The 15,824-nt window shown below is 30.5% G+C and overlaps 1 protein-coding gene across 1 annotated transcript in view; it reads left to right on the top strand.

Moving 5' to 3' along the window:
* The first annotated feature begins 2,663 nt into the window (after nucleotides 1-2,663).
* Nucleotides 2,664-15,824, top strand: part of LOC116778358 (cytotoxic granule associated RNA binding protein TIA1) — a 78,939-nt gene continuing 65,778 nt past the window's right edge. The window contains exon 1 of the mRNA XM_061525873.1: nucleotides 2,664-2,695. The gene's annotated coding sequence lies outside the window, so the exon portion shown is untranslated. The remainder of the gene's footprint in view (nucleotides 2,696-15,824) is intronic.

Raw genomic sequence — 15,824 nt, 5'->3', positions numbered from 1 at the left:
TGTGATAGATAGTGCTTATAGTACAGCAAGAAGATTTCTCTAGACAAAATGTTTATTATTTGTCTATCTCATCTATTTTATCTAGAATAGTTTTGATGGGATTCCATCTCGTACCGCGCTTATTTAACCCCTTAATTTTTCTTTTTCCATGCGATATAAAATAACCTACTTTTTTGTACGTAAAAAAGATAAATGTTCTTTAGTGTTACAAAGCAGTATATCGAGTCACAATCAGTTGTATGAGAAAATGTCTTAAAACGAACAAACATATATAATTTTGAAATACAGTCTTGAGAAAATGTCTTGCTATTATCAAAATTATATAACTCTGTTTGGTGATGTGTGACGTCAACCATCCAAGATGGCGGACCTTACATTACTAGTAGATACCTTAAATTTAATAAAATGACTTGCTGATAATTACAGAAAATATAACCGATTTTTTTAAATAGTATTTTTGTACAATTAAATTCATGCTATTTTGAGATATTATCCACGCTTTCTACATTTCATGAGACCATTGACCATTTATATATTATTGTCTGTGATTCATATTACGTAATCGGTTTGACGTGACGGCGTACTCCCAGTTGTTCCCGACGGATACGACAATTACGTCGACAATGGAAACTCGCAGCCCCGGGCCAACACGTTAGAGCATTGTTTAATTTATAACGAATTGTTTCGATAACTGGACGTTAGAATAGAAATAAAATATATATATATATATAATATTTAATTAAGCCTATATATATATATATATATATATATATATATATATAACAGTTTGTATGTTTGTAGTATGGGACTCATAACACTGGTTTTACGTTAGCTATACAAAACTATCCCTATTTTTATTATTACCGATTTTTCGTTATATATATATATATATATATATATATATATATATAATGTTGATTTTATATATAAACTAAAACACCGATTTAATTCATTCTAAATAAACTACGTGTATATGTGTGATTGTTAACAATATGTTAATAAGGTAAATTAGAGCTCTCGTGGTTCAGACGGGTTTAAAACGTAAATGATAGAAAAATCAATGGGTATATCCTCCCAGGGGCCCGGTTCCTTTAGCGACGTAACGCAGCTGAGTACTCAGCGCCCATTGTATTTCAATGTTAGTTTAATTTACTTAATAAAACATAAATAATACGATGTTTTTTAAGGATTTGTAGAATATTTTTTATGTAATTAAAGTTTAATGAATTAATGACTACGCTCCCTGTTACTGGATTGACTGATTGTAAAGATCTGAGAGAAGCGGATTGGGTAAACGAAGAGACTGAGGGTGTAAAAATTTGCGTTTACACGAGTCAGTACAGTTAAACTGAATACGGAGCGTTTGAAGTATTTTAGTATTAACTACACGGATATTATCATGTGAGAGATTTGTCAACGTAAATACTGGTAACTATCCGTGTGTAGTTTTATGCGACTTGTAATGAACGCTCAGACAGTTAATTTAAGCTGACTCAATATGTCCTAAGTATGAAAACTTCGTCAAAGGAGACGAATAGTCTGTATGTTAGAATTTTTTTCTGAAATAGAAACAGCGAAACTAACAGTATTTAGGTAAATAAAAGTACTTAGAGCACAAATATATGTCTTAGATTTTTTAATAGAAATCAGGGACACTTCATATGATAAACATTTTAATAGGAACAGAATAAAGAACTACAGTAATATTTAATAAAAAGTTTTTTAGTTCATCTATCGCATGTCGCATTACAGCTGCGCGGTTGTGGATTGCATAGATTACTTACACTAGCTATCGGAGGTACATTGTGTTTATTCCACTGGAGTTGATAGCCAAATGCATGAAATGCATGCATGTATGCATGCTAAAGAATAGTTATTCTGTATACTAAATATAGTGTAGCCATTAAATGATTTGGAAAACTTTGATAACATTAATGTTACGAGTTAGTGTTTTGTTATCAATATAAACGCGCTATTCAATAGAGAACGCGAATATTCCCGTCATTATGACCGCAGGTGATGTCGTCTGTGTCGCTTGTATGCAGCTTCTCGAGAGACTCAAACCGACCTCGGCCCTTCATACACGGCGATCATATTACTAGGACATACCAAAACATTCTCGTTGACATTTCTACTTGTTTACAAACATTAACAATAGGAATGTTCTAGTAAACGTAGAGCTAATAGTTACGTCTACTCGTCACGAGGTGGCGCTGCTCAATGTCGAGAACTTTCACCATATTTAATAAGCACCATATTAACAGAAAACGATTACAAATTATTTAAGTCCAATCATGTAGTATAAAATGAAACAGATAACCTGAACTTATAATCAAATTATAAGTTTGAAACCGCCAACCCGTCTTGAGCGAGCGTGGTGATTAATGCTCTAACCGATCCATGAGAAGAGGCCTTACTCAGCAGTGGGCTCCGATAGGCCGATGATGATAATATGTCTGAGATATAAAAATATCACTCCTTACTTTTATCAAATAATATTTTTTTTCTCTCTATGTATTTGTTGTTTTATTGCTATTTTTCTAAATATATAACTTTGTCAACACTTATGATCAAATAGTTTTGATACTATCGTAACCGCAGAAGTGGTCTGTTATGTTTAATTTACTATAATTAAGTGTAATCCTAACTCTGTTTCAGGCAAACCCGTGCGGCAAATGCACATCGACAGCGAAAGGTAGGTCCAACGAGACGGGATAAATTTGGTAAACATTAATATTAGTGGAGGTACGACGACGTTTTTTGTGAACGCGTAATTTAATGAAGCTCATTTTTTGTTACGTTACTCCTGTTTAATGTGTTATTTAAAATATTTTACGTCATTTCGGTTACTTTATAGAAAAGATCAATCGAAAGGTAAGACAATGTAGTATTTCTCATAATATATGCAAAAATCATAATTTGTCGCCACGTCTGTTACTCTCTGTTCGCGCACATCAAATACTAAAGCTATTTACACAACAACAGTATTAAGTCGTATCAAATAATATACTTCATGTACAAGCCTTATCTGTGTCTGTAAAATAGTTTTTGAATCATTTAAATCGGTCGAATCATTTGAAAGTCATCATAATATAAGTTTGATAATTGTCAAAATTGAATCCGTGAGATGTGAGATCGCTCGCTCAGTCGCTTGCCCATCGTTTCTTTAACAATAAATATCACACGACTGATGGCTGTGTTTTCTCTCTTTAAAGATTTTAACTACTAAGTATCAAGATTATTTTTATAAGAAAATATTCTTATTAACAAAGCATTGAAGTTGCGGGTGTGGACTTAAGTACAATACTCTTCGCAAGAGCCATGTGTTGCCCTATCCCTAGCCATTAATGTTGTTAACAAAGAAATATACTAACCTTTTTTATTAAGAAACTATTATTAATATATAAAATACAGTTTTTCTTCGTTTAAACTTAAAAATATGTTTAACTAAGATATAGCATGAAATTTTTGTATGTTAACTCAAAAAGTACTTACTCGAATAAGATCACGTAACATAGGTTAAGTAATTTTTTTTTTATGAAACCGCGCGAAGCCGGGGCGGGTGGCTGGTTTTATTTCCTTATCACTTGCACCAATATATTTCGGCTGATTTCCCTATTTCTTTATAGTTTTCATTAACATAGTTTTTATTGAACCTTCAACATGTTACCCCACGCCAAGCACCCTTAAGGGAATGTCTTGTGTGCTCTGAACGCTCGAGATTATTTTACAATCTTTACCACTATAATATATATATATAAATATAAATATAGAAAATAAGTTATTTATTTTTTATTCTGTACACTTTAAAACGATTCATATAGGTAAATTTTTTGGAAGAAAAATCAATTGATATCCTTGCCAATATTGTCAAGGATAGCGCATATGAAAAGGGATTCCCACGGGAGACAGAACAAGGAAAACGAGGGAAGCCGAAGGCGGGGAGTAAATTAAAATATAATTCGTCCAATAAAATTTATCCCGCGGAACCCTAAAACTGTTGGTAACTTTATTGGGCACAAACACAGTCCTTGTAGTTAGTGCAACATCCCTGGAAGTGGGTCGAGTTGCACAGCCTGGGCTCTTAAATGACAAGTCATAGGATATCATCGGGTTACGTCGGGTTATTTTTAACCCGGTTTTCATCAGCCCTAACCGGATAGTTAGCAAATCCGTTGAAAGTAAATACTGGTGACTCACGCGGGTAAGCCTCCACTGCGGACTACCCTCGCGCTGGCGGGGTTTGTATTGTTATTTAAAAAACACAATAAAAAACGGCTATAATATTTTACTTGCGTTTCATAATTATATCGAATATTATATAAAATAGGTCGGATATGTTAAAATCGAGAGTTACAAAGGCCTTTGTATTGAAGGCTACGTGTACTATTAATAGGGAACACGGGGTGAATACAGTGTACCCAATGATTGTTGTCTACGAAACTTTCAAGGGATAATCGACTGTATTACAAAGTAATAAAAGCGAGATTCGTATGTATTATTAATTTGACTGTAATTCATTAACTTAGGCATTTATCCGAGATGGATTCTCGACTTTATGTTATAGTAACAGAGTTGAAATTTGCATGTCGGTGATAGCAGACAAAGTGATGTACCTAAGGAGATAGTTGACGGGGAGCTCAAATTATCGAGTGTTGTCCATTAAAATGAAATATCGATATCGATGGAAATAAAATTAGATAGAAAATCCTATTCAAAGTTTGGTAATTGGTTTTTTATAGTAGTAGAAATAATATAATTTTAGAGGTAGAAATGGCAGATTATAGTTAAATTAATTTAAATTATTAATAAAAATAAAGTTATTACGTATGTAAATCTATAATAAAAAATATCAATATTCTAATCCTATACGTTTATATATATATATATATATCAGTGGTTTAAATTCGTGACATTTTTTTTTTGTGTTTGACATAGTATGACTATAAGGCAAAGATCATATATATATATATTTAAAAAAAATTAAATTAAATGACAGTTCTTTGAGGTTGTCTCCTTGAATATTCAGCTCAGTTGACTTACACCCAGGACAGACGGAAGGCTTACATCACGACTGTGTTTGGGATTTTTTGGTCCAAAAACAAACATCTATAACAATTGAGATAATTCCTTTTACGTGAAATTAAACCGGAAGTCACATGTATATATTAAATTTTGTCCAATCAAAGCAACAAAATGTTTCCATTTATTATAAACGATTTTTATCGATGCCATTCCACACGAGGTACATCACTAGTCTCACTCAACACATTTCAGCTTGCTCAAATCGTTGTATCACAATCATTTTTTGTTAACCACAACTCAACTCCTAGTTATAATTTTCATTTGTCCTATTTAGTTCGTGTTTGTGATGAAACTAGATCGATTTTGATAATATTTTGATAATTTTGGATGATTGTTCGTTTGTTCCATCTGACATCAGAAACTTTTGGTGCTATTTAAATAATACTATCAGCAGTGTATTAAATTCATCAAGGAGGGTTATTAGGTGGGTGATATACGGAGACGAACAAAAATATACATGTATCTTTTAAAAATGTTGAAAAAAATAATATCTTTAAAGTAATTCCATGTTATATAATAACCAAAACTATTGCATAAAAATTTTAATTCCAATCGTCAAAAAGTTATTCAGACAAACGATTTAAGTTATTTTCTCATCAGCTGCTTCTCAATAAACATGACCCTCTAAGAAAAATTACTAATCATTTGTTAAATTTATATATGTATATATATACTAACAGATTATGTGTGTATATCACATAATTGTTGTGGAAAACACAACCTCCTCTATCAAAATCGGTTAAGCAAATGTTAGATGAATTACTTATATATATATAAAATTTCTCCTGTGTTAATTTCAAATGAAATTTTTCTCGCAACCACATAACGCGTCAGTGTATAAAATATGATAATTTCGTAATCAAAACACACGGCTAAAACATTAAGTAACTTTGGCACCTCACAGTGTTGTGTGTAAAAAATCATATTATACCTCATAGCTGATCACACCTTTAGTGTAATTAGCGAGGAATCAAATCGTTTATTTATTAAATAAAATAACAAAGCTAACAGCCACTTGTTGATCTCGCCACAAGACGGAACCAAGTCGCCTCATGAATAAAACACAATGATGTGGGCCAAGTCGAAAGAGGGAGCGGTTTTAGGTTTGAACTTACGGTTTACTTCAATAGATGGCGCTAGTTGCAAGTGGTATCAATCAATCTGCTGGGTTTAAACTTAGGTATTACCTCCATAGATGGCGCTAGTTATCAAACATATTTGAAAAGGGTGTAATTTTTTATGGTTGTGGATTTATTTTGTCATTACATCCGGATGATTCAAGGCTTTATTCGGTTTAAGAAATTTTAATTTAATACTGCTTTTAACCACCAGTTATTGATTGTGTAGCAGACAATAGGATTATAATTGCCTCACTGATCAATAAAGATACACTGAGAGGTACTGACATGAGTAGGCATGTAAGCAGGGGTAGTTGGAAGCTATTGGTTACACCAGGTTATACTTACCTCTTGCGATTTCTGTTACACAATGACCGTAATGAACACCCGAGGAATCGATGCAAATAATTTCAGCTATAACATAAAATTTTTACTTAAAACACCATAGCAAAAGGTGACTTTTATTTGTTTGTAATTCATCTCGACTTGACAGTGAAGCGGGTTATTTCTTTATATATAAAAATAATCTAGGTGCTGCTAGAAATATAACTATAGTCTTCTTTAAAAAAGTAAACGCCTTAATTCCATTCGACGAACTTCGTATTTTCTTTACTAAATACCCAAGGTTATAATTCTTCCGACAAATAAAAACGTCGACATTTACATAATATCCAACGATCCCAGTGCGAATGTTGCCATAGCATAAAATAAAATGGTAACAATTTAATTATATATATTTTTAAATTCGCCAGTCTTATTACCTTGGACCAAAATAAGGGCATAAGCATACGTGAGCTTGTAATGTTTGCAAATAATCCTTGATTTCCCAAATGAATTGCTAAAGGCTAAAGTTTGGTTGGACGGCATTATGCATGACTTACTCAATATTAATTATGGAAACGGACAATTCAACACTGAGATAATTAAATTTTGAGGTCTATCGGCTTAACGAGTAACGAAGGATGTTCAAAAAATGGCAAATATCATAATAAGAATTTATGATGAGCGTTTAAAATGATTAAGATACTAAAATATTAAGGTACGGTAGTTAGTCTACAAACTTAATGTATGCATATGTACAATATCTAATAATGGAAAAATATTTTTTTATATTAAACGCCATCTATCGGAAGTTTTGGTTCTGATCGACTACCGCTTATATGGATTTAATTGTAAGAACATCAAAGAAACTTGTTTAAATTATATGTTTTGTATTTAACAATAACATAACTATAAACCGCATCACGCAAGTTTGAACGACAGTTAAATGTTTGTATGCAAAACTGTCAACAGATGGCGTTAAATATAAAAAATATTTTTTCAAAATAATTTTGAAATTTTATCTACAAATCATTACTTAACGTCTTCCTATTACTGTATTTAAATTAAAATATTTTATTTACTATTATAATGAAAAAAAATGTTATCATTGCGGAGCAAAAATATCTTTTATTTTGGTCAGGAAACGTCCATTTCTTAAAAGCTTAAATATTTGATAAAAACAAAAAATAATCACATAAATATGTTTTACGAGACTACATTTTTTGCTTCTAAATTGTTTTTTGGAGCGAGGACTAGAGTTAAAGAAAACGAGATAAATATGTGCTATGGGAATAGTACTTAAAGGTATAATATAAAAACCAATTCAGATCGGTTTTTTAACATCTACCTCTCACTCTCACTCCCTCTCTCTCTCTCTCTCTGTCAATATATATACAATTCTTCACTATTGCATATAACCTCTTTGTTACACACGAAATTAAATGAAATATTGCTTCTATCACACCCTTACTTAGTTCATAATATGAAACAAAGTACTTTCACAGCTGCTTACAAGATTTTGCTGTACCCATTTTGATGTAATTCACTATTGATACATTTGTATGTGAATGACTTACTGTTACTCTCGACTTCGTCTTTGATTTTTTTATCTCAATGTAATCAGTTACGTGAAATCTAAAATATAAAAAAATATGGTTATTTAATTTTTTTTATTATTCATAATAATTATCTAGGTAAAGTTATAACGTTGATTTTCATGTTACACGTTTAGAATCATTACCACAAGTTTTTCTTCCTGATAACAAAGAATTTTGAGTCTAATTACAAAGCCTTATACCTAAACACTTCAAAGCCTTAATCTGTCCACAAACACTTAATATATTCCTCTCAAAACAGACAAGGTTTTATTGTATAATATAGTTAAAAATTCCGTATTTAATTTTAATAATTTAATCATTTTTTGTGTTATTTCCACATGAATATCATATTTATTTATTTATTATATAAAAACGTGAGTGATCTTGTTCTAATTGCCTGTTATTTTAGCCATTAATTAGGGTCTATTTAATACAATAATCATTTATAATTAATGAAAATTAACGTAGAGATTTAAACTGAAATGATCCGCTAAGATTAATTTTTTATATTCAATCAAAATCTTTAAATATAAATAGAATAATGTCCGTGTAACTCTAGCTGGTTCCAGTTTTAATTTAATTACGACTCGCGGATACCTGCCACGGACATTCAAATAGCGTTTAACGTAAGTAAATGAACAGGGATCTAAAAAAAATTACTAAAAAAAAGAGGATCAAAGGCTACGTTCTCGATTGTTTTTTTTGGATACGAAATATTGTATCGTTTACGTATTTCTCAATTATAAACGTATTTTTCATATTCACTTTTACAAAAAATGTTATTTGATTCGACCTATTTTATTTACGTAATATAAAGTGTAGGTATATATATCACGGATTACTTGTCAGCCATTTCGGGCTGTCGGCCATTTTGTATTTAAAATGGCGTCATATTACCCTTAGGCGATCAGTTAATGAAAAGACCTTGTAATGTTCGTCGGACAATAGTAATCTATTTGGTTAAAAAAAGTTTAATCAGAAAATCAATAATAATAATTAATTGGGGAGTTAAAGTTAAAAGTTTTTGGTACAAATGCAATCTTATTTTGCTTTTATAAACGAATCATTCTGTGCGTTAATAGGGCGCTATATCCTGCACATTTTACGTACGTATATATATACATACATATATATATATATGTGGATGTATTTGAAATCCGACTATAACAGTCATTATCAGTCTGCGCGACTTTCCTTCTCAGAAGCGAGCGCCATAGAAGGTACTCGTAAAAAAATATTATGATAACAACAGTTTTAAATGTTACTTTGTGGTATAAATTTAGGGTATGTTTTAGATGTTAATCACTATATATATATAAATTAAGAATAAGTAACAGACAAATAAAATAATTATCAAACACTCGAATCAATTAATCAAAGCCTTAATTTTGATGCAATTTCCGTAAATAAATATGACAAATAAACTGAGCTTTTTTTCATTGCTTTGAGTGTAATCACGATGAGTTCTTTGTATCAGAATATAGTGATATTAATGTTTCTGTGATTTTTATTTAATGTAAATTTTGAACAAACATTTTGTTGATTCGTTTCCAATTAAGTATTATGGTAATGAGATCTAAGATTCTCGCGAGTTTTATTCATTTAATAATTCAGCTAAAAAGAAAAGATATCAATGAATACAATGACGCCATGAAGGCAAACACTACCGCTTACACTGATTGATCATAATTTTTTTAAATCACTTAATTGGCCACCAGCTTTAGTATCCAGCCAAAATATAACCTGTTAATACGTGCTTATATTTTCAGTGTCGTGACGCTCACATCCTCACCTCATCATAACTTCCTTTTAACCTTTTAGGAGGCGCAGATGTTTCCGTGAGCTTCCCTTAAAACTTCGTTACAAAGCGACGTTCCGAGTAAAAAGAAATAAGCTAAAACAAATAATTAAATATAACTAATGTTTTCGGATTTACTACGCGGTTTTTAATACTTTTAACTACTTGAGCACGACGTGACATATATAAATCGGTTAACTGGAATTGATGTACGAATACATATATATATATTTGAAACTATTGAAAATTATTACAAAATTTTCAATAATACATTTTTTTTAATATGAGACGAAACCTCTCATCATTCCATGGATTCACCGCGCGGACGCCAGGTCCATGCAGGGAGAGGAGCATGAACAGCGCCTGGGACTTGACCCAGGTTTATATAAATATAACAAAATTTCGTACATAATAACACAATAAAAATAAATATTCAATAAAGTAGAAATTAATCGAAACTATACAAAAAAAAAACTATCATAATTCTTTGAAATCTCAAAAGAATTTTCAATGAAAATTTTCCTTCATTTTCTAAGGTACTGAAGGTACTTGATTAAATCATTAATTTTCATCTTGCAACTGACCACGTAAGATGTTTAGAATACAATAATATTTTACTATAGCGATAATTTCTCTTAATAGTTGCATGTGTTTCTGATACATTAAACCTGGTCTACTCTGTCTCCGACAGCATCGTCCTCACCAGATGCTCTACTCCCTCAGCACGATCCCATACTCCTATGTCACTATAAAGACAACTTCTGCAAAACTACAGTTGTTCACGGACACTTCCCATCACGAAAACATCGACAGAAACACCAGGATCTTTGTCATAATTTAAATTAAAAAAAAAAATTTTTGCTTAAAGTTTATTTATATGTCATTTATGATATAAAAAATACATTAAGTTAATATATTAGCGAGGCCAATTATGATGCGAGTAATGCTCCTGATCCAACAGAGACGGATTCCTGATCCAGAAGCCATGCAATGCTGTATTATTTGTACGATCCCATCTGGCCCTGAAACGCAACAGATAGGGACGAAAAAAAACCGTCCATATTTCCCGTCAGCTCGTACTATTTGTATTCCAAGCGCTGCGTCCGTGTGTACATGAATACTGAACGGCCCGACATTATTTATGATAGATTTCTGTTGCGACAAAGAAATTTATATGAATTATTGATAGTTTCTGTTGTTTACCTTCCATCCCAGCAGTTGAGACGGAATAACATGTATCGGGACAAAACTGACGGAGTTTTTTTGGGGAAATATTGGCTGTTTATTTAATTCCATTGCAGAATTTTTATATTGTAATCACATGCAAGGAAATCTTGTTTTAAATGGGACGGTTTTGGAAAGCTGTTGTTGTGAAGCCGTGGGAGAAATGCGTTTGATATTAGAAGCCTTTCTGTGCATTTTTCCTGTACAGAGCACAGATAAATCACGGAGCCAGTCGAGATAATCAAGAACAAACACGATTTTTTTTCAGTTATATCGTAAGATTTATTGACCTCCCAACAAAAACCGCTTCCGAATATTGGCGAAAAATATTTAGAACATAAATTTTAAGTTAATTACTTTTAGTACGAGTTCTGTGTTGAGAGTGATAATTCATGTTACAAACTCGCGACGCAAAGTTTACGATTAACCAAAAACTGTAAACGCTCAGTATTTAGTTCGATTCAAACTAGTTGTTGTACACTGATAGTAGGAGCAATACATTATATATATTCTGTTTATTCATTATCGCTCCTATTTAAAAGATAAATTAATTTTCTTTTAACATTGGAAAAATCAGATGAAGATACACTGGCAGCGACTAAAAAGATATTTTTCTCGTCAAACATATAAATTTATTATTTTTGCTTTTGTTATATATTTAGTATTTATAACTTATTATTTAATAAAAAAAAAATTGTGAGTAAATTCTATTAATAATTTAAATCTACTAAATATATTTTTTTTATATTTCCTTATGTTAATCAGATACCGCATTAAATAGCGAAAGCCTTAAAAATTTAACAATTTTTATAGCTCTATTAATTAAAAAACCTTTTTTTGGTATTAAAAAAACGAAGACATTGTATCAAAATTGAAATATTTCAGCGTAGCACGTCGTAGCTGTTCGTAGTTCTACGTAGCATCGTAGAGCTCGTAGACGTCATTTTACTTAAATATGAAATTATTTATGATTTATAGCGAATTTTGGTTCATTTTTTCAGTCAATAAATTCTATATTTTTCATATAAATTTATATTTATATATATAATCCTTCATTAGCTCCCTGTTATCACCAAACATCTGATGGTCTCATTTATAATTGGCAGAATCGCATCACAATCGATCCAGCCTACATCCGCTCCCATTAAAATATTCTATGACCGTGTCACAGTTTCTCAAACTTTTGATAGATGTCAAGAGAGAATTATCAGACTGTTTTTTTTTATTTCTACGTATGTGTACTACTTTTATAATAACCATATATATATTTTTCCTTCTATTTTAATTTTTTTTTGTTAATAACCGTCTCGTTTTCATTATACTTGTATTTATTAATTTATTAATCATATACATATACTTCTTCATATACCTAAAATCTATGACTGAACATGAGTTACACTAAAACCGGTTTAGTTTTTTTTAATATACAAACTTAGAGTAATCATAACTATTTCAGGTTAAAATAAATATTTGTTTTATCTTTATATATTTATTTCTAGTCCTCTCTTAATAATATAAGTACATAAAATGATATTTTTTACTATTCTAGCAGAAATCTTGGCACAAATGAAATTTTTTTTTGCGACACAGACAAACATAATATTGATATATATACTATCTTATTCTTGTATTTAGAATCAAAAAAATATAACTATATACATATGTGTATTTTTTGGTTCTGTTGCTTCTCCCAAACAAAGCTGGACCGATTTTGATAAAGCAAACAAAGAATTCCCAAAATCAATTTATATTTGTCGAAAATTTTAACCTAACATTAAATAAATATCCAGTCTTATATGTAAACCCGTTTATTTGGGAGTCGGTGGAAAATAGCAACACACACACAAACTTACACACACACACACACACACACACACACATATATTTATTTAAATATCTATAAAAAAAATGATAACATTTTGAGAAACCTAGTAATATTGTGATGCCAAAATTCGTCCGTGTAGCTTTAGCTGGTTGTGTGAAAGAGAAAGAGAGGCAGGGTGACAGAAAGAGACGACCAGATCCACACAGCTACGCCTAATCAATGCATATAGCCTTCCTGCAGAGGCTTCAGTTGTCCGCGTTCGCTCAATGAAGACGGTGTGTTGCGAATATATTAATAAAAAACACAAAGAAACAAAGAAATTTAAAAAGTATAATACAATAAACGGGCTGTGGTCTTGTGTAATATAATATATATATATATAAAATATAGCAGCGGTGTCCGTATATAACAAAAATTCTTAATTTTAATGCACTGACAGAACTGCGCAATGGAAAGAGGTAATGGTTGCAGCCATCTTTATTTTTACTGTTACTCTATATTACTCTATACATACATATATATATATATATATATATTTATATATGTATATATAAATGTATATGTTACTTTTGAATAATTTAATTTTATTAATTATTTGATATATATTTTGATCCGCTTTAAACATAAAACGCAATTTCAGTCGCTTCTTTGTCCCGGGTTAACAATGCAATATAATGTTGTCTTTGTTTAGTGTATATATATAATATGATTGAATTTGATTGCAATTAAATTTCATTGCAATTTAATTCATGTACCGTATTGCAAAATTGCATTTCGGTTTGCGGGAGACTCGAGTATGTATTGATTGTAGTTGAGATAATTACATCAAAATCGTTTCAGACGTTCTATCGACATGAACTAACAAGAAAATTGGTTACAACTAATGTATTTAAATTGCTAAAATATTTAAATTATTTAGTTGTACATCACCTTGTCATTGTTTCAATAAATATCCACTATTTTGAAATACTCATCACGAGCGTAAGTTTCTTTGTACGCCATCCAGTACATCACAATTCTGCTCAAGTTAATAATCTAACTGAACTGATGTTTCTTTTAATATTACTATAATTTATTTAGCACGTTTTATCGCATACGAGCCTTTATATCACCCGAAGGCTTTATACTTGAGAATGTTTAGTACTCGACATATATATGATAAATAATAACAAATATTAGTCTACGGTCTTTAAGATAGTTTTAGCTAAAAACTATGTCGTCTTGTTAAAAAAATGTCTTAGTATTATTTTTGAGTCATTTCAATAAAAAAATGAGACAGTCCATTGAATTATTACTTTCTATTATTATGTACAAGTACATATGTGTGTGTGTAATTAAAAAAATGTTTCTAATTTTAAGAATAGAAGCCTTATACACAATTCGGTGTTGGCACAGCAGAAAACATAACCTCATTTAACTAAACCAGTTGTAAATTTATTAATATTAATAAAAAATATATTTTTTATAACAATCATGTAAATTTTCGGTCCTTCCTAATAAAGATAGGATAAAACATAATTTTTTTATCTCGTCAGAGTTAATTCTCTTCTATTCCGATGATGTCCCACGTAACATTTGTTGTAACAAAAAGATACATTACAGCATCTTTAATTCTCGTCTCTTTGTCCTAACCTATTTAGGTCATGACCCATTTTGGTACAGACGAGTCAAAGGTAAAACTATTTTCCTTACAATTGACGCTGACAGATATATTGAATAATCACTATAAAAAATATCCCCCTTTATCGATAATAAAATTTTATATTCTCGAAAGATGAAAATTTCTTTGTATTTAAATTTAATTTTACTGTCACCAATAACTTGCATACAATATGTTGGTTAGATCTATTTATTGCTCATAAAAATCTGAATAGATTTTGAATATTTATATACAAATCTCAATAGATTTCAAACTTATAGGACGTCCATGGGAAAAGTTTAAATAACTTCAAGCCAATCTTGGCCTTAAAGTCGAGTTAGTTGGGAAACGATACGATTGTGTACGTTGAATTATTTATGAGATTACGTTAAACTGTAAGTGTTGAGTTTGCTTAAACACATTGTGATAAAACCTAGGAATATATGCTAAGGTATTGTAACAATTTGAGATAATAAAAAAATCTAAACGAAATTTAATGGTGCTCTGCAGTAATGTAGGTTAGACATTAGGATAAGACATAGGCTTCGTCATCCCTACATTCAGGTAACACGGGGTAAAGGCATACCTGTTTTATTGTGAACGAAGTCGCGTGTAGATAGTCCTAGCTATGTTACTAAATAAGCCCGCGCGATAGAAGTAACGGGAAATCTAATTTTTCATACATTAAAAACTATCGAGGAGATAAAATATTTTGATAATAAAAAACATAAAATGAAATATATATGTTATGAGATCTGAGACTTTCGCGAGTTTTTTTCATTTAAATGAAACTAATATATTTAGGATTTACTACGCGGATTTTATTATTATAAAACTACATAATCCCGACGTTTCGGTTACTTTTCAGCAACCGTGATCACGGGCGGACGAGATGTGCTTAAAAAAGATTTACTTAAATTATTAAATATGTCATTATTGTATTTTTTTTCTTGAATGGACTGAAAGAAAATGTTGAAAAGCATGCGATTTCTCATTGTTTTATTTTTGGTTTGTATTGGAAGAAATATCTGCATTAAAATTTACTTCAACTTAGTTTATATATATATATATATATATATATACGTTATATATTATGTTATATATATATACGTTAAATTGGAAGCAAGTTTTTCTAATAGCAGTGTTTCTTATTATCAAATATATAAAAAAAAAATAACAAAAAAAACGATATTAAGTATATTCCCTACAAATTTTC

This window comes from Danaus plexippus, chromosome 31 (genome assembly GCF_018135715.1).
Source record: "Danaus plexippus chromosome 31, MEX_DaPlex, whole genome shotgun sequence".
NCBI lineage: Eukaryota > Metazoa > Arthropoda > Insecta > Lepidoptera > Nymphalidae > Danaus > Danaus plexippus.
Note: the sequence above shows the minus strand (reverse complement) of the source record. Positions and strands in the feature narration are given on the sequence as shown.